The sequence below is a fragment of the Ambystoma mexicanum genome, chromosome 5p (assembly GCF_040938575.1).
Source record: "Ambystoma mexicanum isolate Mex_15411 chromosome 5p, UKY_AmexF1_1, whole genome shotgun sequence".
NCBI lineage: Eukaryota > Metazoa > Chordata > Amphibia > Caudata > Ambystomatidae > Ambystoma > Ambystoma mexicanum.
This window is the reverse complement of record NC_090930.1, coordinates 578,605,642-578,632,424: the sequence shown is the minus strand read 5'-3', so window position 1 is coordinate 578,632,424 and position 26,783 is coordinate 578,605,642.

The following is a 26,783-nucleotide window of genomic DNA, read 5'->3' as shown; positions in this document are numbered from 1 at the left end:
TTGAATTTAAGCAGCAACCGGGAGCCAGCAAATACTTTTTAGTGCAGGAGAGATGTGGTCCCCGGGCTTGAGGCCAAGGATAACCCTTGCTGGCCTATTCTGGATAAGCTGGAGGGGTTTCAGAGTGGAAGAAGGAAGGTTCAGGATGAGGCTGTTACAGTAGTCAAGCCTAGAGAGCACAAGGGATTGAGTAACAATGAGTCTCTGAGGGAAAGTGAGAAAGGGTATAATTTGTTTCAGAAGGAAGAGCTGATAGTTGGACTTCTTGGCAATGTCCTGAGTGTGAGGGAGGAAGGAAAGGGAGAAGTCGAAGATGACTCCAAGGTTTCTGGCTTCAGTTAAAGGCGCAGGGGGAGAGCCCAAAGAGGAAGGCCATAGTGAAGGGAAGAAGGAGGGAGCAGGAGTCCTAATGGGAAGGATCTCAGTTTTACAGGCGTTGAGGCAAAGATTGTTGGAGGTGCACCAGGTGGCAGAAAGGCAGTCATGGATGATGGAGGGTGCAAGAGGGTCAGCAGGGATTCTGAAGAAGAGCTGTATTTCATCTGCGTAACACTGGAAGTTGGAAGAGTAAGAGGAGATGAGGAGATGAGGCATGCAAGGAGAGCAAGGTAGATGTTAAAAAGCCAGGGGGAGAGTATGGAGCACTGAGGGACAGGTTGAGATGGAGGTAGGAGAGGAGAAGGGGCCCAGGATGGCTTGCGAGGAGCGGTTAGTGAGGAAAGAGGACAGCCAATCCAGTACCCGTTCTGAGATAGCAAGTGTGTCATGGAGCCTCTGTATGAGGATGGAGTGGTTAACTGTGTTAAATGCAGAGGAAAGATTGATAAGGATCAGGACAGCTGGGGAGTTGGAGTCAAGCGATACAAGCAGTTCTTCAGGGGTGTTCAGAGAGAAGTTTCCATCCCTCTGGATCCTTGCAATCCAGATTGATTACTGGCCATAGAGACCACCAACAAGTTCAGTGTGAGAGTTAAGTTGGATCAAAGGCAACTTCTCAAGTAGCTTCCCCAGGAAGGAGGTGATGGAGGTAGGGTGATATCTGGTAGGGCAGATAGAGTCAGAGGGTGGTTCTTTCAGGAGTGGCTACACCAGGGAGTGATCAAGGGAGAAGGTGAAAGATCCAGTGATAAAGGAATGGTTGCAGAAATCAGCGAGAGCAGGCGAAAGAGAGCCAATGTTATCCTTGATGGTCCTGGATGACCAGGGGGAGAACTGTTTAGAAGTGACCGTCAAGGGACAGACAACTCTGGTGACTTCTTCAGGTGTGACAGGAGAGAAGGAGGAAAAAGAGGGAGGAGGAGTGAAGGTGGGGAGGAGTGTGGTAGGGGAGTGGGATAGGATGTGAGGGAGAGTAGAGAGGGAAGTTAGAATGTCCTGAGTTTTAGTGGCAAAGTGTGAGGCCAGTGCATAGCAGAGGGCCTAGGAAGGAGAAGGGGGGGAGACAGCAGAGGGGTTGGCAGATTGATTGGATTTGGTATTTAAATACAACCCCTTTTCCAATGCCTAGTTGGTTGCCTTAGCTGTTGCTCAGACCCAATCTGAACAGGTTTCTGCTAACTCATTCCACACCAGTGGCCTCTTCATGAACTTCTATGAAAAAAGTTATCCACTGACCTCATCATTACTAGCAGAAATCGACCATTGTGTATGCTCAAGCATCCATCTTAGTGTTGCCTGACTTGTCTTATCAAAATTGGCTGACCAAATTACAAGATGCCTGACCACCTTATGTTTAACCAAAACTTGGTCCCTGCTCATTATCGAATCTGGATTATTTGATAATTTATGATATCTATGTACTACGTAACATATTCTCTACTATGCACAACATTCTGACCCCACAAAATAGATCACCTTTAAAGTGCTTTTCTGAAAGGCATTACATTTCTGATTTTCGCAGTGTTAGAGTCATTGATCAACCCACTAAGTTATCTACATTTGGTTTGAGGGTGGTGGGCTCTATTTCCTACACAGTCATTTTGAGGGTGTGGGGGGTAGGACTATCTCCTGTACATGTCTTTCTCCACTTGCATATAATTCTCTTCCCCCAGACATCTGAGAAAAAGTCCACACAGATTTTTTCAAAGCCAAACTAAAAGCCCACATCCTTACCTCTGAGTGACCCTCTTAACCTATCTCTCATCTGCCTGCTAATTAACATTGTTTCCTCACATCTAACCTGCCTCTGTCCCTCACTCCCTCTGCCTCCACTTCAGCACTTTCAACCATCCTGGTCGCACCCCAAGCATAGCTGACCGTACCATCTACCTGCACTTAAAAATGTCCCATGTTTATCGTCCTTAATCTATGTATGTCTACTTATGTATTAACCACGATTTTCAGCAAGGAAACATTCAGTTGATTTAGGTATTTATCTACTTAGGAAAAATTATCCCCCCAAAACATTTGCTGGAAATGTGTGTTTGAGTATATTGATGCATGGTAGCTCGGCAGTGAGCTTGTGATGAAACCATAGGTTGTGATAGTGCACCACAGACCTGTAGGGGCAGGCTGCTGCCAGGATCCAAGACCGCGTATATAGGAGAATCAAATACTACACTGTCACTAATCGCTTGGCCATTGCTATCCAAGCTATTACAGTAATGAACAGACGTCTGCCTGTGCTTAAAACTGGCACTACTACTCATTCCTTATTTATCTGGTTTGCAGTTCATCTCTGTTTCCAAGTTAAATATAACACAGAGCTCGCCGTATGCATTGACACTACATTCACAAGAACAGCATAGACATCATCTGCTGGCAACCTGTCTGCACTTTCCTAATGGAGGCAATTCTCTTCATAGAGATGGTCAATCGAATGCTCCAATGCCTCCAGAATAGATCTGTCTGATGGAACAGCAGAAACACCCTAGACCTTGGGAAGGCATTCTGCCCCACCTTCTGGATGGTGCAATAGGTTATAGAAGGATTGCGACTTAGCACACTTTGCAAAGCCCTCCTTCCCAGGGGGGAATTTGCAGCTGTCATCATTTGCCCATTGGAATGGGTAAAGATGTCAACGTCATGTGTGTAGTTAGGTGTGGATAGAACAGGGGCTATGGCAATCACATTTGTAAAGTCTTGGAAACTAGTGAGCATGTCCTTGGTTCATTTGATTCTTCTATTTGTTTTCTGGGCGTCTTTGAGTGCCTGCAACAGTGGTTGTGATTATGCGGTATAGTCGAAAATCCATGCCCAGCAGTAATTATGAAAAATCAATGGGAACAAACACCAACTTTGAAGCGATTAAAACATCCTACTGGATGACCACATAATAATATCATCACAAGCAAAGGGTGTTTCAAATGTAAACTCAACAGGGATAAAATTATGATATTTATTTAAAATACAAAAACGGAATGACATTAACAACTAGAAACAGTACATGTAAAAATGACAAAAAGATGTGTCCAATACAGTCTCAAAAAACCCACAAAAAGGTGATGCAAAGTTGTTGATTCAACCCTAATCCTAATGTATACATGAATTATACATAGAGACCCAACCTATTTCTGTTGACATTGTCTGACTGCTTGACATTCTTCAGAGGTATTAAAATGTAGATTTTTTCCACAAGGTTGAATTACTTCTCTGTGAATCCTCATAAGGTTAACGCTTGGCTATTTACATTCCTTTCTAGTTGCATAGACCCACAGCGTGAGACAATGGGATGGTTGTATCTATTTGATGTGAAGGCCTTCCAATTTATCGCGTAATATAGTAACGGGGTTGGGAAAGTTTATTGGTACCGAAATACTAAGATGTGCCATTGCTACTTCTGGAGCCTGGCCATCCTAGGACTCAATTTTAAAATGGTGATAGTTCAGTGCTTCTTGTCAAAGGCCTGTGTTAGCTCTCCCAACCTCTATCACTATATCATATTATATTGTCTTACCCCTAAAGAGCATCCCCTGGCCCCTACAGCTGCATGTATACATTCCTTTAAACCCCTAATACATTTTCCTCAACCTAAATGTCTTTTGGGGGCAGGGGACTTGGGTATGAATCCCCACAATATGTACCACCCGAGTTTGTTAAGGGAGCGGAAGCGTGACTTCAGCAATCTGAATGTGCATTCCTCTATGCCCCTAGTGGTAACGTGAGCTGCACTGTAGCGCGCATCTGCTGGATTTGCAGGATTCCTGATGGGCATCATCATGAATGGTGAAAGAGGGTAGGCACTGTCTCCTGAAACAGTCCTTTTATTGGTTGGCTACTTTCATGGGTGTATGTTTCAGATGTGACCACATGTCTGTGTGGATGGGTGATACTCACCAATGAGCCACAGGTTGTCAAAGGTTCCCAATGACAGTGTCTGGTGGATAGGGGAATGGCGTAATATGTAGCTGCCATACATATATCCTGGGTAGTTGGCATTTACTTGCATGATGTGTCCCCTGTCATCACAGATGACCTGCACAGTGACCATTTTTTCAATTCCAATATATGTGCTCTATCTCTCGTTGAAGTTGAAGCGCAACATGGATGCAGTCGATGACTCCAAGTACCTGTGGAAAGTGGGCAAATGCATAGAAATGCATAGAATGCTCAGAATTCTGTAGGCATTCTTCATTATCTACAGAAAGTGTGGAGAGTCTATATGGCTATGCATGCCTCCATCCCCAAACTGATGTTATTACTGTGGGTCTTCCCTCGTGTTTATATTAGATTTGTGATATGTGCTTGGGCATGGCACAGAGTGGTAAGGACCAGCGCAAAGTCCCACCTGTGATTCGTTATGAATAGTTTTCTGCGGCGCAAGGAGCACTTTGTTGGTGCAAAATCACTTTGCGTCACTCAAAACCTTCTGTAAATTAGACCCAACAGTTCAAGTCACACATGCACTCACAGATACAAGGATATTCCCTCTTGCTCTTTTCGTTTCTCTTTCACTGTCTATAGATGCATCTTTTATTCTTTCGCTCTTTTCTTAAGTGTGCATTATGTCCAGTTCTGTATCTGTTTGAAATTAATTCAGGTAAAACCCATTAGCTGAAGCTATTAACCCTGACATTCAACTCAATGTAACCTCTGCAAATGTTCACGTAATACAAAAGGGTGGCAATTCTCAAAATGCTTAAGTACGTATGTTGTTTTTAAAATAAGGTAAGAACATGTGAATTTTCTTTTGCTCATTTCTGCAAAAGGTTTGTGCATAAAAGGTGGTCTGTCTCTGCCACAAAGTATTCCTAGTTTACAAACGGATGCACTGGAATTCCTCTTTCATGCAGGCCATCACATATGCTAACTCATGTGCGTCAAGTTACACGTTACATTGGAATCAATGGTATTCCCATTGTGCACTCATGCGCCATATCACACTAAGTCACCTAAACATAATTCTTTCCCAGGAACATCATTGATTTCTGTGCTTTTCACAGGCATACAAACAAATACCCTGGCGTCACACAAGACCGGTCTTTGTGTCAGGCAGAGCAGTCGGCTGCCGGAGGTGTCAGCCTCTAGGGGGCGCCAGTAGTCTGACTCCTCCAATGCTGCAATGCATCATTTAATGTTATTTTAATAAACTGTACTACTGTACATAAAAACAAAGTGCTGCAATGACAATAAGAAATCATAAAACTCAGTCAGTAAGTGAGAGAGCAGAGCACTGCATAATGCCAGCCAGTCTGCTGTCAGGGCACCTGGGGTCTGCAAGCCCAGGATGCTTGCTTTTATGATCCTCTAGTAAATGCAACATTTCTTGCTTAAGTTCCAATCGCCAGGTTGGTCAGGCTTAACCCATCCGTTCCTGAGTGCTCTGCTGACTGGCTGATGGCAGACACACACACGTGTGCATACACAGTGCACAGCAGCATGCAGTAGTACAGTGAGTGTAGTGACACTGACCACCGAGCTGCATGCACATCCCAAACTGATTAAAGGTACGTGGGCACTGGGCAGCCCAATTTCATTTACATAGAGAACACTTTGGTCTTGTACAAACAGCATCAAACGGTTGGGCAGTTTATGGGGTTGGCGCCCTTGGGTGTAATCCTCAACAAGCAGTTGGACTCAATTAAACCTGGCCTTCCGGACAATGACACGTCCCCCACTGTTTTGCTTCATCTCCCAACCCGGCAACGCTGCAAATGGCGCACAACCGTACATTGAGCGGCTGGCAGCACCTAGAGGCCATTCTGTGTTAGGCAGATACATGCAGGAATTAGTGCCACCCACAGATACAGGATAGGAATAGGTGCCTAGGTGACGCCATGTCACTAGGCACCCATTATGTGATAATTCCTTTTCTTTTATATACTTCTTCAAGTGCAGTAACCAAGGCAAATCTCAGAATGTATCTTAAATTAAAGTCCATGACCGAGAAGTGGTACACCGTGAGTCTTTTGGTCACCCTAATTCAAGGTCCACTAATCAGTTGATGCACCTGCTGCAAGGATCAGAATGCAATCTGCATACCTCAGATTCATATAGCTTCAGTGAGTTAGCTCAAGGGGATGCGTTGCACTGCAGCCGAAATCCCCTCTGTGCACCTGTGAGTCACAGATTTGAATACTGCTTTGCTGTCATGGCTTAGTGGGTTAGGCTGCTGCAATTTGTGTACTACCTGCAAGTTACGGATTCAATCATTTGCTCATGGGACAGTTCAGTGAGTTGTGCGGCTGCAAGCTGGTGCTTATATGTGTGGGCAGTCTACAAGACAAAGGAAATAGCTGCAGAAGTGAAGCTGCTGCAGTACATGAGCAAACTGTGAGGCAAAGGTTGTCTCATCCTGGTAACAGTCCAAGCCTGCTCCCTGCCCCAATGAGTATAGGCATGTGAATGAATGCACCTGCTGCAAATATTACTATGCAATCTACAAGTAAAATGCTTGAATCCTGCTTGGCAATGATAGCTTAGCGGGTTACTACTGCAATCAACCTGCAGTTCACGGGTTACTACTGCAATCAACCTGCAGTTCATGCATGCTGATCCAGTTTGTGGGTTGAGCTGCTGCAGTCACAGGTGAAAAGCCTGCTTGGTGGAAATAGCTGCATTGATTAAGCTCATGCGACCCACATCAACTTGCATGTCAGTGGGCTCAATCAGTCTTGTACTTGTGTGTAGGGCAATGCCGGAAGTGCAAGCCCAACATGCTAGTGTGGGCCAGGTTGTTTTTGTCAAAGTGGGCCAGGCTGATGAGTTACTTTGCTGTGCAGCTAGATGTTTGGTAGTGTTAAGGTTCAAATATAGTCCAAAATACCCACAACAATCTCAGAAAAAAGGAGCAAACTGACTTTATTAACTGGAGTACCCTTTTAATTGTTCTCCAAACCAATGTAAGGCCCTGGGTTCAATTCTTCTTTATAAGAGAGCTCAGCATTTTCTCATGTTGAGATCCTTACACAAGTGTTTCTTAGCACTACAGACCCAAAGGTCTCAGAGCGCTCAAATAACATAAGACATTATTATCCCACAGAGGGGTACTCATTTTATCGACCTCCAAAGGATGAAAGGCTGAGTTGAACCTGCTGGGACCCCGCTGGGATTTGAACTTGCCACAGCAGGCTGCACGCACAGATATCAGGGCGAGTGCTGCTATCTGACTGGTTAAGATCCCAAAGAAGTCCATTTGGCCTTTCATCCCTTAGAGGTCGCTAGAGAGGGCAACATGTATTTATTTATTTTATTTCTATAGCGCACCAGTCCCAGGGGCAACCGGGCGCATCACTTGGATACAACAAGATAAAGCAGACATGGCAGTACTTACAATGTTTACAGGTAAAATGACATAGTTTACAAGCAGAATAAAAGCAAAAGAAGACAAGCAGAGTGTATATACAAGGGAACATCAAAGTACAAGTTAAGCAGTGCGCCAGTGTTAGATGTCTTGGGAGGACAGCCAAACTTTGGTAAGTGTTTGAATCTCAGAAAGGAAGGTTCTGCTCTCAGCTCATTAGGGAGTGAGTTCCATAATTTAGCTGCTATGATGGGGAAGCTGGTTCCAACTGATCTTTGGAGATTGAATCGTCGGATGACGAGGCAGTTGGCTTGGGCCATTCTACGAGGTCTAGTGGGGCTGTGAAGGGCAAATCTGTTAGCCAGGTAATGGGGAGCTTGGTTCTGAAGACATTTATGAGTGAGAGCCAAGGAAATTCGGTGGGGAATTGAGAGCCAGTGACGGTTACGTCTAGTGTCAGCTATGTGTTGGCACCTGGGAATGTTAAGGGCCGGTCTGATCGCATTGTTTTGGACAATTTGTAACTTATTTAAGTTACAGCGATACGTGCCTAGGTAAAGGGCATTGCAGTAATCGACCTTTGAAAGTACAAGGGTCCTAGCCAAGGTCACACAATTAGCTGTGGAGAGGAACGGGCGACAGGCAGTAATAAGCTTACAGGTATAAGCCGCTGCGGATGAGACTGAATTGGTTTGTCTCATCAAGGATAAGGTCGAGTCAATGTAGATCCCTAAGGTTTTTGTGTCCTTAGAAGTTGGGATAGTATTCCCATCAATGGTGAAGGACTTAAATGCAGGGTCAAGTTTATTGAGTTTTTGTGGCGAACCGAGAATGAGGAGCTCTGTCTTTTCATCATTTAGACAGAGTCCGTGTTGAGCCATCCATGCTTGGATGACCTGGTAGATGGCATTGATGGCGAGAGAGTCAGAAGTCTAGTTACCTGTGATAGGGATTAGTATCTGGGTGTCGTCAGCATAATTGGTATACGTGACACCCAGGTGGTCCAGAATATCGAAAAGGGGTTTAGTGAACATGTTATACGTTGTCTGAGAAGTGTGCAGCTGATTTGAGGTGGTGACAAAGAATTTCGTGATTGACAAGATCAAAGGCCGCCGAGAGGTCCAGGAGAAGTAAAAGTGCCAGTTTGCCTTTGTCTTTTAGATATTCGATCTGCGTTTTTAAATCGATAAGGGCAGTTTCAGTGCCGTGGCGTGGCCGAAACCCTGATTGTCTAAGTCCCAGAAGTTTGTTTGATTCAAGGTATTCTTGAATTTGTAAATACGTAGCTCGGTCGAGGATTTTTAGTAGAAATGGGACAGTGGTGATGGGCCTGTAATTTGTAGGTATGCTGGGGTCCAAGGTAGGTTTTTTCAGAAGAGTGATGACCCATGCATCCTTTAAGTTGTCAGGTACAATCCCAGAACTGAAGGAAGAGTTGATGAACGTAGTGATGAATGGGGCTAGGTCATGAGCTTGTTCCTTAATGATGGGCGCAGGACAAAGGTCACCTTGACAGTTGGAAGGTTTAAGGCTAGCAATGATCTTTTCCACTTCAGAAATGGAGAGTCGAGAGAAGCTAAAAGGAGTCAGAGAATCTGGGATGGAGTGGTTTATGGAGGGTATGAGGTTTGGTTGGGGGTTGGATTGGAGGCTAGATTGTTTGTTGTTGATTTTAATTTGGAGAGTGGCAATCTTGCCTAGAAGAGCCTCTTGGATTTTGGAACACCAAGTGCTATCTTTGGTGCAGGTGTCTGGTGCAGTAGCAGGAGTTTCAAGTTCTTTTAGGATTTTGAACAATTCTTTGGTGTTAGATTTGGCTTGTTTGATACGTTTATTGTAAGTGTCTTTTTTTGCCTGGAGCATGGCTTCCTTGTAATTAAGGGTAGCCAGGAGTAGACATGATTTGTTGGCTGGAGAATGGTTACTTTTCCAATGAGATTCCGCAATTCGTTTTTCTTTGCGCAAGGTTCTAAGCTGGGGTGTAAACCAGGAGTTCAGGTGGGCTCGAGGTTTGGATTTTCTCAGTTTAGAAGTGGCGATAGTGTCTAAGGCTTTGAGCATGACACGGTTAAAAGTGTCAACCAGGGCCGTGGGGTCAGAGCATGTGAGAGCCTGGTCATTGAGAACAGGGAGGAGGAGTGGGAGGAGTCTGTCGCAGGTAATGTCACGTTTATTGCGAGTGGCTGTGGCAGGTGAAATACTTGGAGAAGGGCTGACAGGTTTGGACTGGATATTGAACGTAATTAAGTTGTGGTCAGTCCATGAACACTGTTGGTTAGAGGTGATGTTGATGGGACAATTGTGGGCGGCTAGCCAGTCGAGGGTTCTGCCCTTGTCGTGGGTAGGTTGGTTTATAAACTGTGTGAATCCTGCATTTGTAAGGATATTGTCAATAGACGTGGCAGCAGTGTCCTTAGGGTCAGAAAGGCCTAGGTTGAAATCCCCCAATATCGTGGCTTGGGAGTTGGTTTTGGTGTTGTGAGTGATGATGTTAGAGAGATCCTCAGCGAAGGTGGATAGCGGGCCAGGTGGCTGGTAAAGTAGATGGAAGGTGATGGAATGGTTGGGGGCAACGGCTAGTTTAGCTGTCAGTGCTTCCAAAGAAGAAAACTGGAATTGGAGAAGATAAAAACATGTGGAGCCAGATTACAGAACTTTTGCCCCAGTGCATGTGCAATTGTGCACGGTGTTAGCACTAGAGCAAACATGGCTCTAGAGCAAAAGAAGTATTTTTTCAATGCATTTTTGCACCCGGACAAAGTTTGTCCAAGTTCTAATAAGCAATGTTATTGCCCTAGTGAAAACATGTAATCCTTTCAGTGCCTTTTTGCACCAGGACAAAGCTTGCCACAGTATTAGCACTAGGGCACATTTTGCCCAGGTATAAACATGCATTGAAAGAATACTTTTTGATATGTGTATTTCAATACTTTTTTTGCAGATGGCCAATTTTTGACCTAGTGGTAATATTGTGCAAGATTTACAGTAATGCAAGGCTGTAATTGTGTGAGAGAATGTAGGGTATAGAGAGTACTTTCATACAGTTATAGCAGTCCAAGCTCAAGGTTGGTGTGACAGGGTTGTCAGCAACACAGTTTCAAATTTCTGAGGAGTTGGGTATGCTTCAATAGTCAGATAGTTCAGTGGGTTCAGTACCCACTGCCGAGATGTGGCTGTAGTCTGCAAATCAGAAGTACTGATCCCAACACATACAGCTCAGCCTCAGCCTCTCATCATTGTGAAGAAGCTAAAATGAGGACCATTCAGTCAGGCAATAACATCAACTATTATTCCAGCACCAAAGGACCTTGCAGTATGTTCGCTGTGCAATACAAATGGTGATTAGAGCTGCGCAGTAATGTCGGTGCCCCCTTTACAATGAACAACCCCAAGACCGCTTGTCCAATTTTTCATGGTCTTGGCTGTACTTTTTGTCAAAATGTAACCAATTTCTGTCAAGCTTTCCCTGGTTTTTTCATTCCTACCATTCAATTGGATGTCATATCTGTCCTCAAACCCTACCCCAAGATTGTCTAAGGTTTTGGGGTCACGGTGACCCCTCAGTGTGGTATTTTGTTTAAGAAGCTCTTTATGTTATAAAATGCCATTGCATGGGGACAAATGGAGGAGTGCAAGCAAATTTGACAACCTTTCAGTGAAATTGGAAATGTTATTCAAGCCAAAGCTGTCTATAAACTTTTAAACAACGTTGGTTTCGAACCGAACATTGTAACATTGACTTACTGTACAATGCAAAACACGTGAGTGGAAAGACTGTTGACTGCTCTGGTCGGAAGAGCAGGTGTGCACTGAGCTCAGGTCTGACCATGTGTTAGTTATGTTAATATGGTGTGCCAAAACTGAGCTACTTCAGCAGCATTTTTCTTGAGTATAATTATACACTGTGGTTCTTTATCTCAATTATAAAATAATTTGATATTTTATATGACTTTTTATAACTTCATAAAGACCTCCATGCCATATGCTACCTGTGCATGCATTGCAGCGCGTCACCACATAGCCCTCAAGGAATGCTTTTAGAGTTCAGAATGGGTTGTGTTAATGCCCGCCCTCGTTTCCTAAGAGTAACAATTAGGAGACAGCTCCAGAGTAGGGGTCAATCACATTTGCAGGAGACATGTCCAGGCCAGCCTAGGGAAACCCCAACAAGCAATGGCAATGCCAACAGTTTGGGCTTTTGTGTAGGCATGGGAAAGGCACTTGCCAGGCACAACCATAGTGGTATTAACTACCCATTGTTGGTAGCGGGTGCAAAATGGTGTGAGTACCTGGGCATCTAATAGTAGTGGCTGGTAAAAGCTTAAAACCTATGCACAAGCCAAAAATGTCGGATTTACCAATGCTTGTTTTAAACAGGACTTGAGTGGCTTTGCCAAGCCTTGTTTTTAAAAGGACCTCACTGGAAAGGAAACACATAGTGCTTATAAATCGAGTGGCTGTATTTCCATCTAGTTCTTTATTGAGTTCCCCTATTTCTAACATTTGTAACATACAATTTTGGTTATTGTCATTTCGGGGAGGGGTCGCCAATGATGCTTCCCGCCTGAGGTGCAATCTGGTCTAAGACCGGCCCTGGCATCATATATATATATATAAATATATATATATAATAACCCATCATATATATATATATATATATATATATATATATATATATATATATATATATATATATATATATATATATGATGGGTTATTTAAGCTGTGTGTTGAATCTGTAGGTACTTGAGTCGCGCCTATATTCATTGGAAGGTGGTGGGTGCTGAATGGCTTCACACGACTTGGCTATCGTCATTAAAATATGCAGCAGCTGACCTTTATGCATGATTGATCTGGATGTGTTGCCAAATAATATCAGCATCTTATTCTGAGGGAATCCGTTAGATACCCTCCGTTTTTTTTTAACATGAATAATGTACATTAAGAATAACACTATAGAACATTACATTATTAAACTCAAGCTCACTTACATTTTCGAGTCACAAGGTTCTATAGCACTACTTAGTTCAAAGCTATAAAAAAATACGTGTTCAAGGAAGAATGGCAGTCTCTTACCCGCTGACAAACTCTCTTAAAACTGGCAAGTGTGCCATGAAATGATTAAAGCAATGGAGCTTGTTTAAACACCTATAATGTACAACTGATTCGAAATGAACATTTGCCATCCTTTGGAGCATGCGTTGGCCGTGGGCCCTGTCAGCAGGGAAGGTTATCCACTACGTGGCAGCATTTATGACTGGATTATGAATGGATGGGTTCTAGGCAGAGATAAACCTGCTCAGAAAACCCAGAGGCTTATCTGCCATGGATCTTATCTCCCAGCACTATGCCCTGCTTAATATAAAGACAGCAAAGTTATTGAACGGAAGAACTGACCACCACCGAGAAAAAATACCGACATTGCATTATTTACAATTCTGGATCAAACAAATAAGTCAGGAATGCTTAAAAATGACTGTAGACTTATCATATCACAGCCATGAATACAATTTGACACCCATTTCACTTTCCTCGATTCAATAGAAAAACTTAAAAAGAACAATGAAAACACAGAGAATTGTATCTCAAAATAATGGAAACTATGGACCACACACCGACATAAATAAAAAAAAAATGTATCATCTTGCAGAAAAAAATGTCCCCTATTTTGTAAATAGGTGACCGTAATCGAGAGCAAATTGAAGAGGCAGGGGCAGGAAACTGCTGCGGGTGAATTTAGGTGAGGAACCAATAACCTTATTCACGTGTTCGGAAATATATAAATTCACCTCATTAGTTAATATTTGAGGGTAAGGCGTAAACTTATGTTTTACCCCAATTGGAAAGCTTCTGCCAGCCCGAAAGTGTATTAATTCAGGAATTTGATTCTTTTAATACCTCTCTGTAATTACTTTAGGATTAGTGTCTTTTTTGACAATTTTAGATTTAAAGAACTGTATTGAATTTGCTTGGATAGGAAGAAGAGGCTAGTGTGTTTCCAGAAACTACCTACCTGTCTGCTCTCTTTAGAAGAGGTGTGTGAGTGTGTTTCCAGGAGCGACCTACTTGCCTGCTCTTTTCTGTCACTTTTACCTGCTTTGGGGGCTTGAGTTTGCATGGCCTCCAACATCCAATGAGGAGAGTCTTGTCTCTAGTAGTACTCCCTCATGGTGGCTGCACTTACAGCCTCCTGCAAAGGAAACCATTGACACATCCACATATTGGATGTTCAGAACTGGTACACTAAGTGCACACAGGACGCACGCCTCATGCAAGGCCGCCTGCATCTGTCTCTGGCAGGTTCTGCCATCTCTCTCGTTCAGTACTTGCAACTGCACATACTTTGAAAAAACACGACCTGGTGCTTGAACATATGAAGACAACCATTGCTGAATTAGCCATTAATCGAGTAATACATTGAAGCAACACACCTCTCAGCCAACTGTACAAATACCAACAAAGTAACACAATTTCATAAGAATTGGATTGTTTTTTAAGCAATGTTTCTCCCGGATAATTAGTGAAAATGTCTTTGATCTTATCCAATACTCCAGGATCTGTTTGTCACATGTCATGGTTCAGTCTGCCGTCAAGGAACTGTGATCACTTCAGAAATCTGGACTGGGCCCTCCTAATCAAAGGGTACGTGTCCGTATCAGACTTACCTTATCCCATTCTGTCCGTATTTCGAAAAGGCATTGCCACTGAGTCCATACTGCATGAAGATATTTAAAACTGCATACCTGCCAAGTGGCTCTATGCCATGCCTAAAATATTGTGCCAGCTCTGGCTTTTCACTTTCCATGTTAGGGCGTGTAGTTGTATATTTCCTCCGTTACAAATATGGTACTACATGTTCCACAAAACAGAGTGAAAATCCAAAGGGTGCACAAATTGCCACACATGACATGGGGCCATTTGAACGTTATGAATCTGGAAGAACTCACTCAACGTATGCAGTGACCATCCTTCGTCTATTTGACTGTTGTGTAGCATTCTCGAATCCAGATGATACAATTCAGTTAGTTTGTCTTTAAGTTTTCAATATTATCGAAGCGAGAATGGGATAGTTCATGTCACACATGTATGTATGTAAGGTATTCTTCCTTTCCTCTCCTTCCCCCAGAAGCTCACTATCTCCAGAGCCCTGCTTCTCTCTAGGCTGGGCTATTGTAACAGCCTCTATCTAAATCTGCCTGCCTCTACTCTCCGCCCTTTGCAACTTATCCAGAACAGGACTGTGAGACTTGTCCTTGGCCTGAAGCCCAGGGATCGTATCTCTACAGGACTGAAATCTCTGCACTGGCACCCAGTGTCTGTGAGGATTAAGTTCAAAACCCTCTGCATTGTCCACAAGGCCTACTGGGGCCTGGGGCCAAATTACCTTCAACTCTCTCTTCCCAAATATCTTCCTTCTCAAGCTCTTCGCTCATCTGCCTCCAACTCCCTCAGTGTCAGTCGCTTCTCTAAGCAAGAGTTGGTGGTAGATCTCTCTCTTTGGCAGGGGCCACCCTCTGGAACAGCCTTCCTGCCTCCCTGAAACTTGAGGAGAACCATCTCCGGTTCCGTAAGCACCTCAAAACCTTCCTCTTTGCTTCCGCTTTCCCTCCCTCTCTCCCCTGCTGAATTCCTGGCTGAATCTGACTGGTCGAAACTACCTGCCCACCCTGTCTGATTCGGGCGCAGGCACTGCCAGTGCACACCTGCACTGCCTTCCCTGGCACCTAGGGACTGTTTCTGTCTCCCTACAGTCCCCCTACCAGCACTTATGTCTGCACTTACCTTGCACTTGCCACCATATGGCTGTTTTATTATCTTATTTATTCTACTACCCCTTGTACTGCACGTTCCTCTCTCCTTTTCCCCCCTCGCACTTTTCCCCTTTCCCCCCCTCACATGCACTTGTGCGATCTGAATGACACCTGGCCTAGTAGGATTGCTGTCTGTCGTCCCTTTGATCCCCTCCCCGTGGCCTGACGCACCTTGAAACACTTGTGTATAGGCGCGTTATAAATGCCATATCATATCATGTATTCATTTATTTTTACATATATATACTGCACACTAAACACAGAGGTATCAAGGCGCTATTTATTGATTGATTGATATTTTATTTCTATCGCGCTCGTACACAAGTGTTACAATCAAAGTTGCATGACATAAGACTTCAAAGAACTACTTCAAGAGCCAGGTTTTCAGCTGTTTCCGGAAAGACAAATATGATTGTTCCTCTCTCAGCGGAGGGGGGAGCGTGTTCAAAAGTTTAACTGCGATGACTGGGAAGATGGACCCCCCCCACTCTGTTGAGTCCAAATTTTGGCTGGATGAGATGGTTGGTGTAGGATCTTGTTGATCTTGAGGATTGTGCTCTGATACATTTTTGAGTGTGGTACAGAGGGGCTGTGTTGGAGAGGCATCACCTTAAAAAGTGATCCGCCCTTGTTTTGGGAGCCAGTGTGCCTTTTTCCTAGCCAAAATGATGTAATCGCACTTGGGGATTTTCACTGCTGAGCAGAGGGCATTGTTCTGGGTTACCTGCAGTTTTTGTATGTTTTGCTTGGTTATTCTGGTGAATAAAACATTGCAGTAGTCTAATCTTGAGCCAAAGATGGCACAAGCTATGGTGAGGCGACTGTCAACAAATAAGAAAGATCTACAGGCATTGTTAAGTTTAATGGTTTGGGCAGCAGAGGAGGAGGTGGCATTAACTTGTCATGTAAGTGATAAGGTGGCGTCTAGGTAGACTTGCAATGTCTTCACTGACTGGGAGACTTGGATGGTTATACCATCTATTGAGAAGGAAGAGTTTTGGTGACTCAGGTTTTTTAGGACTGAGGGGAGGCTGGCGAGTAAGAGTTCAGTTTAGACAGAGAGAGTCGGTGGCCATCCCGGCTTGCACGGTTAGATAAACAGATTTAAGCTCATCAGATTCTTGAGGTAAGTTGCCTGATAACGGGAGATGAATCTGAGTATCATGAACATAGTTGGTGTAGGATATGTTGATTGAGTCAAGGAGGTCAAATGGAGGTTTTGTAAAAATATTGTAGAGTGAGGAAAAGACACATAACCCTTGTGGTACACCACAGGTAATGGGTGCTTGGATGGTGCTGGCATTGTCTGCAAAGGCTTGCATAGATCTGTCTATTAGAAAGGAAACATCCAAATTGGATGGCCCTGGCCAGAGGTTGGCAGAGAAGATGAGGTTTTGAACTAAAATCTTGTGGTCTACAAGGTCAAATGTTGCAGAGAGTTTGAGTAGAAGCAAGAGAGCTGGCTTCCCTGTGATCTTGATCTTGTCTAGTTAGTTCTTCAAATCGAGCAGAGCTGATTCAGTGCCATGACTTGGGCAGAACCCTGATTGCCGACAGCCCAAGATGTGGTTGGAATCAAGGTATTTCTGTGTTTGAAAATAGAGTGACCTATCTAAAATCTTTAGGAGGAAGGGGACCGTTGTTATAGGTCAGCAGTTTGTGGGGATGGCGGGATCCAGTGAAAGCTCTTTTAATAGAGAAAGAACCCATGGTTCTTTGAAGCTAGTAGGGACATGGATAGATGAGGAGGATGAGTTAATGAATGTTGTGATGAAGGGGATTAAGGCATCTGTACAGTCTTTTACAATTGTAGCAGAACCTGCACCCCCCTTTCACCTGAAAGGGTCTCAGACTTTTTAGGAAGGGAGGGGAGTCATGCACAGCTGTTGGAGTCATGCTTTGGTGTAGTGGGATACGATTAGAGCTGGTGGAGGCTTACGTCAGTTTTATCAAGGAGGGCATTTTGGACCTTGATGCACTAGGACTCGTCTTTTGGGAAGTCAAGTGTAGGGATGCAGGGTGACTTGAGTTCTCTCAGAAATGTGAAAAGTTCTTGCCTATTGGAGTTAGTCATAGTAAGTCTTGTGCTGAATGTGATGGCTTTTGCTTGGAGGATGGCTAGCTTATAGGTTTTTGCGGCCAGGGCAAATGAGGATTTGTTAGTGTTTGAGTGTGATTTTCTCCATTTGGCCTCAGCAGCCCATTTTTGGTGCATAGAGCTAAGAGGTCCAAGGTGAACCAGGAATTGCAGTGAGTGGTAGGTTTCATTTTCCTGGGAGTGAGGGGATCAATAGTGTTGACAGCATGTGACATGGTTTTGGCATAGAAATTATCAAGTGCATTAGGGTTGGGGGAGGGAGATGCTCAGTTTAGAGTATGTTCAGAAAATGCAGGTTACAGTCTTTTGTGAGGCTACGTGAGCTCCATGCTATGGTAGGTGGCATAGGTGGAGCTGGGCAAGGGTGAAGGCTTTTGTGGGGGAGTGAGAATGTTAAAACATGATGATCCATCCAAGGACATGGTATGTTAGAGAGGATAGTCACTTGACAGTTGACATCGGCTTCACAATCCAGGATTTGTCTTTTAACGTGGGTGGGTGCTGTGACACACTTTTGAAGGCAAGGTTTTGGAGGGCACTGGCTACAAAGCTAGCATGTGTTTCTTCTGGGTCTTTGACGCCTAGGTTGAAATCACCTAGGATAATCGTTTTAGAAATCCGCTTAATGTTGGAGCTTGAGTAAGTGTAGGATATTCTCCTCAAAGGGAAAGAGAGCCACGTGGGTGGTATATCAAGTGCAGGGTTATGGTGTCAGTGTGAGATCGAGGACATTTTATGCAAAGCAGGTCTAATTATCAAGCTGCGTGGTGTTGAGTTGTCAGATAGTGATTGAGGATTTTGGGATGATGGCAACACCACTGCCTTTTGCCTCAGGTCTTTTACAGCATAGGATGGTGTATTCGGGACAATGGCAGTGGATAGGGTGGGGACTGAGGTGGTGTGCAGCCATGATTCCGAGATGGCTAACAAATCAAGGTTTTTCGGTAATATGGGGTCATGGATATGCAATGGATGTGCTTGCATTGATCTTGCATTGATTAGCTCACAATTAAGAGCAGCAGCTAGCAGGTGGGCATCCTTGGTGGCCTTATAGGTGCTGTTCGGTGTGGGAGGGTAGGTGTCAGAGGCTGGAAAGGGCTGTGGGCAGCCCAGTGTGGAAGGGATGTTGTGGGTGAAGGTGCTGGCGTGACTGGTTGGATCATTGATTGTGGAGGTATTTTGCATTAAAGTTGGAGTGAGCTGTCCAACGGTCTTAGGTGGTAAGATGTTGCTGGCAGCTGGTTGGTCGATGTCAGGCAATATGTCATGTGGATTGCTGGTAAGATGTTTGGGAGCACTGTGCTTTATGGGATGCTGTGCAAGGTTATCCTGACAGAGAGGGGCAGGGGAGATGATAGGCTTCTGAGGGGAGTGTAGTGCTTCTGCATCCTTCCTCAATGGAGAATGTCAGATCTGCTGGTTGGTACTGTTTACGCACAGATGGAGGTCTTGGGTGTGGGACGCCGGCTTCGCCTGCTGACAGATTGTGTTGCTGGATGTGTAATCCACCATCAGCCAATCGGATGATGTGTCAACCACAGAGGCAGTGTTGCCAGCACGATTGACGCAAGGGAGGGGAGCCCCAGCCTGAATGAGGCTAGCAGTGTAAGGCACAAATGCGGTCAGGGGTGGACCGGCCTATAGGGAACTCTGGAGATTTTGCGGTGGGCCTCTGCACCTTGGGCTTCTTTTGTGTGGCATTTCCACATTTTCTCATAGGAAAATCATTGGGCTTGCTGACAATGTGTCATGTGGGGCCACTTTGAAAATGATTTCCAGGGCCTCTTTTGGTCACCAGTAATTATTTCCAGGGCCTCTTTTAGTTTCCAGTAATTATTTCCAGGGCCTCTTTTAGTTCCCAGTCCACCCCTGAATGCGGTGGCCATCTTAGAATGCTCTGTACCTTGTTGTTATGATGTGATATGATATTATATTTGTATCATGCTCATACACAAGTGTTTCAGAGCATGACAAGGCAAGGGAGGGGAACAATGGAGGACAAAAACAACAATCTTACTAGGTCCAGTGACGTTCAAGTGCATGGGGGAGGGAAGGGGAAAGTTCAAGGGGGGGGGGAGTGGAAAGTGCTGAACACATGATAAAAACAACAACATGTAGTGCAGGCAGCAGGCGGCAAGTGCAAGGTTTAAGCGCAGACAAGAGGTGTCTAATAAGTGCAGGTAAGGCGACTATAGGGTTGCAGATACAGACCCAAGTGCAAGGGTTACCAGGAGGCAGTGTGGATGTGTGGCTTGGTGGGCAGGGACATGGGCCCTAAAATCAGAGGGTAACCAGGTGCTTGGTGCTGAAGCAGACAGATCAGCAGGGGAGAGGAAGAGCAAAGGCATAAGCAAATAGGAAGGTCTTGAGGTGCTTCCAGAACCGAAGATGGTTCTCCTCAAGTTTCAGAGAGGCAGGTTCCAGAGGGATGCACCAGCAGAGGATAGAGATCTACCCCCACTCATTGCTTGGAGAAGCGACTAACCCTGAGGGAGTTGGAGGTGGAGGAGAGAAGAGCTGGAGTAGGAAGGTATTTAAGGAGGGAGAGTTGAATGTATTGTGGACCCAGGCCCGGAAAGCTTTGTGGACAATGTAAAGGGTATTGCATTGAATCCTTGCAGCCAGTGGGAGCCAATGAAGAGATTTCAGGGCTCAAGAGATACGATCCCTGGGCTTGAGACCAAGGACAAGTCTCGCAGTCCTATTCTGGATGAGTTGCAGAGGGTGGAGAGTAGAAGCAGGCAGATTTAGAAAGAAGCTGTTGCAGTAGCCCATCCTAGAATGACCAGAGCTCTAGAGACAGTGTGCTTCTGGGGAAGGAGAGGAAAGGAAGACTACCTCTGAGGAGGTGCAGTTGGTAGTTTGATGTCTTAGAGATGTCCGAAATGTAAGGAGTAAAAGAGAGTATGGAGTTGAAAATGACCCTGAGATTCTTAGCCTCACGGGTGGGAGCAGGAAGAGGGCCAAGGGAGGCTAACCAGAGAGTGACAGGAAAGGAGGGTGCAGGTGTTTACTGGCATTAAGGCAGAGATCATTGGCGACACACCACTCCTGGATAGCAGACAGACAATCAGAGATGAGAGAAGGAGAAGAGTTGGCAGAAAGAAAGCCTGAAAACGAGCTGAGTATCATTCGCATAGCACTGAAAGTTGGAGCAGAGAGAGGCAATGTGGTGGGTGAGAGGTGCCAGGTATTGGTTGAAAAGCCAGGGAGAGAAGTTAGACCCCTAGTAACACCACAGGTAGAGAGTGAGATAGAGGAAAGAAAGGACCCAAGTTGGTCCTGGGAGGGTCGATTACAGAGTTCAGCCAGGCCAGGTCCTGATTGGTGATACCTATATCATCACAGAGATGGTTGAGCAGGATAGCATGGATAACTGTGTCAAAGGCAGAAGAGAAATCGAGTAGGATGAGGACAGATGGGATGTTAGAGTGCAGGTTGGAGAGCAGGTCTTCACGGATGATCGGGAGAGCAGTTTCTATGCATCTGGTAGCTCTGAAGCCAGACTGATGGTCATGGAGGCAACCAACAGCACCGGGGAGAAGATTAAGCTGGGAGATGGACAGCTTTTCCAGGAGTTTGCCCAGGAAAGGAGTGATAGAGATCGGGCGATAGCTATCCGAGCATGAGGGGTCGGCTGTGGGTTTCTTGAGAAGAGGGTGCACAAGAGAGTGCTTCAGATGGGAGGGGAAGGCTCAAGAGGCGAAGGAGAGGTTGCAGAAGTTGGCCAGAGCAGGAGCAAGGGTGTCAATGTGGGCCTTGATTCTTTTGGACGAACAGGGAAGAACCTGTTTTGAAATTACTTTATAGATCGGCTTGTCTGAAAATCTCATGAGGGGCGAACAGAGGAAAGAAAGAGAAAGAAGGAGGGGGTGTGGCTGCAGGAAGGCCATAGGTATCAGAGAGAGAAGATGGAAGAGGAGGAGAGGATAAGAGGGTGGACAGTGTGTCCTGATTTGTTTAAATGAAGTGAGAGGCAAGTTGAGCCAGGGATGAGACTCCTTCTACCAGGCTGTATGCAGGGTCAGTAGACACCGTGGTAGAATTACTCCTGCTGATTCCTGGTGGACAGGCCCAGACACAAAATGCCCTTAGGTGTGGGCCTTTGGTTTGGGATGCCAGCTTTGTCTGCTGGCAAATTTCATTTTTGGATATGTAATCAGCTGCCAGCCAATTGGATGGTTCTCCAACCATATAGGAAGTGTTGCCGGTATCAACCCAGGGGAAGAGAGCTCCAGGCTGAATGAGGCAGGCAGTGTAAGGCTCAAATGCGGTAGCCATCTTAGAACACTCTGTACCTTGTTGTTGAGGATGGAATACGGCTTCTTCTACCAGACTGGATGCAAGGTAAGTGGCCATCATCAATCACTCCTGCTGATTCCTGGTGGGCAGACCCAGAGAGAAGATACCCTTAGGTGTGGGACTTGGTGTGGAACGCCAGCTTCGCCTGCTGGCAAATTTCATTTCTGGATATGTAATCAGCCATCAGCCAATTGGATAGTGCAGCAACCATAGAGGCAGTTTTGCAGGCATGATCGACCCAGATTAGGGGAGCTCCAGGCTGAATGCGGCAAGCAGTGTAAGGCACAAATGCAGCAGTCATCTTAGAATTCTCCATACCTTGTTGTTGAGCCAGTGATGAGGCGCCTTCTACCAGGTTGGATGCAGGGGGGTCAGTGGCTATCATAGGGGGGATTGCTCCTGCTGATTCCTAGTGGAAATGCCCAGACAGGAGATGCCAGACTGTAACGCTCACCTGGTCTCTGCGGGGACGTTGGGGCACGGTTACAGCCCTCCCTGGAACTGGCTTCTCTTGGTCAGGCTTCTTCCCCTGTTCCTGTGTTGTGGACTGCACTGGTTGTTAGTACTGCCCCTGTGAGGATACGAGAGGCTGTAAGAATGCTGTGATATGACTGTAGTCCACCTCGAACCATTCTTCCCAGAATGTGGTGAGCATGCACCGACCCATATAATCTCAACTGTTTAATTATGATGGTGAGCTCTCCGTCCTGCTTCTCACTGCAGGGACACTTTTAGATAGATCGAGTTTATTCACTGGTCCATGTGCATGGCAGTCCAGACCTTAGTAAGTAGCCTTCGATAATGATTATTGTCCAGATACTTTTGTAATGTCTTTTCCTTGATTATTGTCCGTAAATCTCTTGTAATGTCTTTCCTTTTCCCCAATAGGTGATATGACCCCCAGCGGCAGTTGCAGTGCAAAAAGCAAGCCCCAATGGAAGAAAATGGAGTTCACGATGTCCCAATAGGTGGTAAGTTTGTTTTTTAAGTCAAGCGCAAGGATTGGTCTGAGCGTGACCTTAGCATAATGTCTTTATAGTTTTTCTAACCTTATTGTGTCCTTTTCTCTTGCAGGGATTGTCTGGCGAAGTCAGACTGGAATGTTGTTATCCAAAGATCTGCTGGCGGATGAAGGATGCCTGGATCTGCGATGAAGCTGGCCGAAAGTGGACTCCCGAGTAAGTGTTGTGGCTGGGAGCCGGAATCAGGTGAGGATGCGCTCCTACTGCGGTTGCTGCTGGGATCAGGTAAGGACACACTTCGATGGCGGTTGCTGCTGGAATCAGGTAAGGATGCTCTCCGCCTGCGGTTGCTGCTGGAATCAGATAAGGATGCGCTCGGACTGTGGTTGCTGCTGGAATCAGGTAAGGATGCGCTCCGACTGCGGTTTCTGCTGAAATCAGGTAAGGATGCGCTCTGGGCAGTGGTGAGCGTTATGCTGCTATAAGCAGACTAACGTGAAGCGCCTGCATGCTAGCGGGGCAGGCTTAAATAGCCTGGCCCTGACCAGGCCCATTTGTTCCGACTCGTGGCCCCACCCTGCTACTCCTAGAGAATGCCTCACATGCAGCCCAATTAACTCCTATGGCCACGCCCAACCTGGAGGCATGTGGAGGCCCTGCAGGGAAAATAAAAGCATGTGCACCAGAATAAAGTGTGCAGAGCACACTTACTCATGAGCCTGGTACCAAATGCGCCAGGACTGGGTCCAACCGGACCTTTTATGTAGTGGAGCTTGTGGTTCTTGTCCAGTGACCATGACACAGACATGAGCAAGATATGTTCTCTCCCACCATTTTCCCTCTGTCCCTTTCTGATTATAGTTCAGAGGGCAACATGTCTCCTCACTGGCATATTCTAACCTCATCAAATCCTTTGTGAAAAGACTGACAACACCCAGATCATTAATTGGTTGAGGGAACCATGTAATGAAATGTGAACACTTATACACCTCTAGCAACTTTTAATTGTGTGGATGATGTGTATTTAATTTTTAATTAGTAAAATAGCACAGTGAATACTGCAATCTACAGATCACAGGTTCAAATCCCAGCAAGGACAACTCAGTGTTTTATCTTTTGATAGTAGGAAATGAGTTCCACTTTGGAGTTGCTAATAATAATTGCATATAAAAATGTTCTAACAAGAGCTTCGGCAAAAATGTATAAAAGTGAAATCATCATTATTATATTAACTTAAATTCAGTCACCAACTCATGAGGAGATAGATGGTGATCTGTACTAGGCTGATTTAGCAGAGCATATAGCGCAAGGGCAAGCAGTGTAACCACAACTTCCTCAACATTATTTTAATAGTCACTATCCTCTGTATAAGGAGTCTGTTTAATCTCTCACAATTCCCATTCGCTTGTGGGTGATAGGCAAAAAAGAACATTTGTTTTATACCTAATAAAAGAGTTACTTGCTCAAGTAGTTCATTTACAAAATTCAGTCAATTGTCTGACCGCAACACTTAGCACATACCCAACTTGGGAACACCTTCTTGCATAAGGAACTTGGTGTTGCATATGGCATTGGGCCACATAGATGGATCTGCATCCATCCATCTAGAAAAGGGACATACCACTACCAGCATGTACCTTAACCGTTGAATGTGTGCAACATATCCACATAATCTATATGTAGATGCTGAAATGGGCCATTGGGTCTAGGAATTGCTCCTCTCACACTACGCAAAGTTGGTCCTGCAGTCCATTTCTGGCACACAATGTTTTTCACAATAAACTATGACCCCATGTTCTAATAAATTTGATGAACTCTAATCTTCTGCAATTGTAGCAGAAAGTCTCTCTCTAGTCGGAAGCATGGCGTAGTCTAGCTTCTCCAGTGCTACCCTCAATAATGCTCAAGGCACAGCTGGCTTTCCAGTGCTATCAGGCCTCCAGATTGCCACAGTGGGGTATAACGAACACTCCTGTTTCTCCCTAAATCCTGCTCCTCCTGTGCGGCTCGACCTTGTATTTTAATCAACTGAACAATAGACAGCATTTTAAAGCCCTCCTTTAGCAACATACATCCTCCTGTCATTTGCTTAAAATGTATTACTACAAAATAATCTGAGATATTTGTGGAATATGCTGCCTTTTTGGCTGCTAAAACTGTGGCTTCATTTCTGAGAGAAATTACATCTGTTATTTTAGTATGTGCTGCACATGTTATGACTGCTATAGAAAATGGACGTCTTAATGCCTCAATAAGCTTATCCAATAGGGCAGCATGTTGCACTGGATTGCTGTCTGTGTGTAGGAAGCCCCTCCATTTCCAGTTTGACAAACCTGTGTGAACAGTTGACGTCACATAGGTGGAGTCAAAGTACACTGTCACTTCCTCGTATCTCTGGAGTATGGCGATGAGTGCCACTAATTCTGCACTCTGTACTGAGCAATGCAAAGTCAATCTTGTACTCGTAAATATTTCAAATTCACCCTCCCCGTTCAGCTTTACTACTGATCACCCAGTATGCCTTTCACCAGTAGTTTGATACATTTTTAAGACCCATCACTAAAAAAACTCCCCGGTCCAAAAGCCTTTTCTGTAACATGGGGAATGTCATCATAAAATTAAGTATACAATGTGCAGTCATGTATATAATCATCCTCTCCTACTGGTTCCACTCTGAATGTTGCTGGATTCACTATTCTGCATCTAACCATTTTAATTGCTGGGTTCGAGATAGTTACCTCATACCCTGATGCTCTTTGTGTGGTCAATATACTTGTGTGTTTCTCTAGAATGGCAAATAGTGTGTGCTCAATGAATAATGTTACTGAACACCCCATTGTAATACTTGAAGCCTTTTCAATCGCAAATGCAGCAGCAGCTAAAGCTTGTTCACAAGGGCTATGCCCTTTCATAACTGTATCTAAACTCCCTCTGTAATAAGCCAATGGTTTGTGTTCATGTCTCATTGTCGTTTTATTTATGAGAACTGCTCTCATTACTTCTCCATTTGAATGAGAAAATAAGTAACATTTTTGATGATAGTCTGGAATTCCTAGCACAGGGGCTGCACTCATTGCCTTTTTCAAATCCTTCAGTAATTTCATTTGTCCATGGTAGCTTACTTGTGTGCTTCTTTAAGTCCTTTTAAAAGTGGTTGAAAATGTGCTGTAATCGAAAACCCATGCCATACAATAATTACATAAACCTAAAAACGGTTGCATTTCTCTCACTGTTTTAGGTTCTGAAGTCTTCGTCATTGCTTCTGCTCTTTCAGGTGTCACATTTCTACCCTCTTTAGAGATTAGCTATCCTATGTACAGGATCTCTTCCTGACAATAGTGTAACTTTTCTTTGTCCACTTTGTATCCTTTCTCTGATAATATGGTCATGAGTCACACTGAGTGTTCCCTGCACCTTTCCTCTATCTGACTGCACACCAATATAACCACATTAAAGATTGATAGGGACTCACAGTACCCTTGTAGCAAACAAGTATGTTTCATGTGGATATTTCTAAACAAAAAGAAAGTCAAATCGTGTGAGTCCTAATGGAGGGGAAATGAGAAGAATGTGTTTTTTAGATCTATAACTGTAAAATATTTAGCTTTGGATGGAATATTACATAATATCGTGGCAGGATTTGGAACTAAAGGACACTCTGCTTCAACAATATTGTTTAGAGTGAGAAGATCCTGAATAAATCTCCATGACCCCCTAGTTGATTTCTTCACTGGGTACACATCCGTGTTACATTGGGACTCAGATGGCACCAATATTTGTTAATTCATTAAAGTGAAAATGGTCTCAAATGTATATTCATCTGCATATTCATCTGCTTATTGGGACATGGGGATATAGTTTTGCCGATGGCAACATTGCTCCTGGTTTAAGCTTCATTTTGACTGCTTCTTCTCCTTTCAATAGGCTTA